Raw genomic sequence first — 3,211 nt, forward strand, 5'->3', positions numbered from 1 at the left:
CCCACCCCTCCCCCTGCCCAGGCTGAAATGCTGTTCAGAGAGCAGGTGGCTAAGCAAGATTGGGGTGAAGCACACGTGCTTCTCTACTGTCTAGACAGAGCTCTGATGGTGTGTAGTCAAGCCTCCTTCTCAGTCTGGAATGCCAGTAGACACACATTTCCCTAATGTGGATAATCTATAAGACTATGGGAGCCCTTAGTGGGGGATGGTCAGTGAGCTCCTTCTTCCAGAAGACGTTCTCTTGATATAATCTGTTTTACCCTAAAGTAAAGGGGCATCTCAGGGTTTCAGGTTCTACATGGAGGTCTCTCCAGTCTCCCATGGCAATTGTAAGGGTTGGGAGTGTGAAGACACAAGGTCGGACAGCAGAGGGCGCTAGTCTTCAGCTGGAAGACCTTTGCCTTCCAAGAACTTCATCTCTAGGATTTAGGCCCCCTTAACCAGCGACAAAGTTTGCCCAGTACCCTGCCTCTTATCCTCAGAATGTCAGATAGGCTGGGAAAACAAATGAGCGTTTCCATGATCTCCTACCTCTGTGGTCTGAGAGCCCGGCCTGCAGATTCCACAGCTTTCCGGGGTATGCCAAGGGTGAACCTGTAAGTAGAAATAAGTTTTACATCTGTCTAAGCCCTTGCTGCCTGTACTTCCTGCCTCCCTCTGTGGGTCTACAAACCTGAGATCCCCTCCCCATCTTCCTGGCTGGCCCCTGGGACACCAGACACCCGCCACTTGCTTTGGGATACCAGACACCCACCGCCCATACCCTGTGGGGCATGCTATTAGCCACATCGGTCCCTGTGCTCACTCCTTTAGTTGCTCTATTTGGTATTTCTAATCTCTAGCAGTGGCTTTGAGATGACAGGGCTCAAGGGACAGAAATATCAAGCAGGGGTTGGAGGACAGGTAAAGATGGGTACCAGGACACACCCTCTCCCACTCCCCTCTTGTCTCAGTCTGTAAGGCCAGGTCTGATGGAGCATCTCTGGCTTCTTCAGCCTCCCGCCAAGACCTCCATTACTTTACTTACTCGGTCTTGAGGCTGCTCTTGGCTCCTCAGTGAGTGCGACCAGGATTGCTGCTCCAGCTGTGCAGGCTGACAGGAGTCTGAGGGAGCATCCTCCGGGCTGACTCAGTGCCTTGCCCTACCCACCCTGCCTGGAAACTCTCTGATCCTGTGCTCTGGTCTGCTGGTGAGAACGTTAGTCCCTTTGACCCTTCTCACACCCACATGTGCTCTCCTGCACACCACACACACACACACACACACTCCCCGAAGCCATCTGTGTCCACTCTGGACACCCTGCTTTTCTTACAGTCAAAAAGAATAAGAGACACCTTAGGGTGTCAAAGGACAGGGGTCAGTAGGAACGCAGAGGGAAGAGCACCATAGGAGGTGGATGGTCTTCTCCTGTTGTCCCATTGCCAACTGTCTCATAAGGTCCTGTCTTAGCAAACGTGTCCTTACCAGGTCAACAGGGACACAAAGCTGACCTGGGGTACATGAAAGGGTCTCAGCTCAAAATCAAAAATAAATAATCAGTCAATCAAAAACAATAGCTAGAAGCAGAGTGCATAGGGCCTCACCAGCACCCTGGACTCTGCCTGTCCCAGTTTAGGCACCTCCTCTCTGTCCCAGGTTTGAGACTCTTCCTTCTCTGTCTCTTTCTCACAGAGATGAAGGATTAGCTATCTCCTCCTCAGTCTGTTGACTCCTCATCTCCCCTCTAGCTCTCCATGCACCAACAAAGCTGCAGTCACTGCAAGCTGCAGATCAAATCTCCCCAGCACCTCCCTCAATATGAACCTAAAGAGCCGAGGTTAAAATGGACGTCCTTCCAAATCGCTCTCCCAGGTACAATCCACCCTCTTTGCTTTACAAGACAAAGAAAAAAAAATATTCCAGTTTAGAAAACCAACCTGCTGGATTAAGTCACACAGCCTATGGATACCTGTGTCTGAGGACATCTCCTCCCACCAGGGTCTTTAGGAAATAGTGCCTCAGTTTCTCCTTCTGAAAGGCTGTGCACTGTGGCCCTCTAAAGACACAACAGATCACAGCTAGGAAACTCTCCAGCTTCCTCACCTGGCACCAAAAGCAATGAAGAGACCTGAAGACACGGAGAAGACTGTGACTGCCTAGAACCCTGGCGGGCTGCACACGCTGGGCTGTGCGTGCACGCGGTTGCACACCATATTCGAACTCACCTCTTTGTTCTGTCCTGTCTGTGACATTGGTGGGAAGAAGCCTTAGCTGGCCTCCAATCAGAAGACAAGCCCTTGCACCCCTCCCAGCCCTATCACATGCCACTCTCTCCCCCGAAAGAATTGCATTTAAATTATTTGAGTACTGTTTCTAGCTGGCCCTTGTTCCATCCAGAACCTCCACGCCCGAGACCTGTGCACTCTTCTGCACCAGTCTTGTCCTCCCGTTTCCCAGTGCTCACTGTCCATTTCTGTGTGTCTGAGATGCTCTTGCTTCCTCCTGTACTTCCTGCTCCAAGTTAACCTAACTCCCTTCCTCATCCACCACAAAGAGCCCCACTGATTCTTCTCCAACCCATGACATAGAGCAGTCTGCAAATGCCCTGTGGGGTATGGCCACTAGATACCCTGAACAGACATATGTAAACATCTTGGGCCTAAATCCTGGAGATGAAGTTCTTGGAAGGCCAAAGTCTTCCAGCTGAAGACTAGCGCCCTCTGCTGTCCCACCTTGTGTCTTCACACTCCCAGCCCTTACAATTGCCATGGGAGACTGGAGAGATCTCCATGTAGAACCTGAAACCCTGAGATGCCCCTTTACTTTAGGGTAAAACAGATTGTATCAAGAGAACGTCTTCTGGAAGAAGGAGCTCACTGACCATCCCCCACTAAGGGCTCCCATAGTCTTATAGATTATCCACATTAGGGAAATGTGTGTCTACTGGCATTCCAGACTGAGAAGGAGGCTTGACTACACACCATCAGAGCTCTGTCTAGACAGTAGAGAAGCACGTGTGCTTCACCCCAATCTTGCTTAACCACATGCTCTCTGAACAGCATTGCAGCCTGGGCAGGGGGAGGGGTGGGGTCGGGGTAGATTCTGGATTACCCGACTCACAGCTGAGTGAATCGATCCAACCCTGAGGTGGAGAACTAGAAATTGTATGTACAATTAGCTTTTGCTAGTAAGGGAAAGGTTGCAGCACAGAAAGGTTAAGCAATTTGCACC

The sequence above is a fragment of the Apodemus sylvaticus genome, chromosome 2 (genome assembly GCF_947179515.1).
Source record: "Apodemus sylvaticus chromosome 2, mApoSyl1.1, whole genome shotgun sequence".
NCBI lineage: Eukaryota > Metazoa > Chordata > Mammalia > Rodentia > Muridae > Apodemus > Apodemus sylvaticus.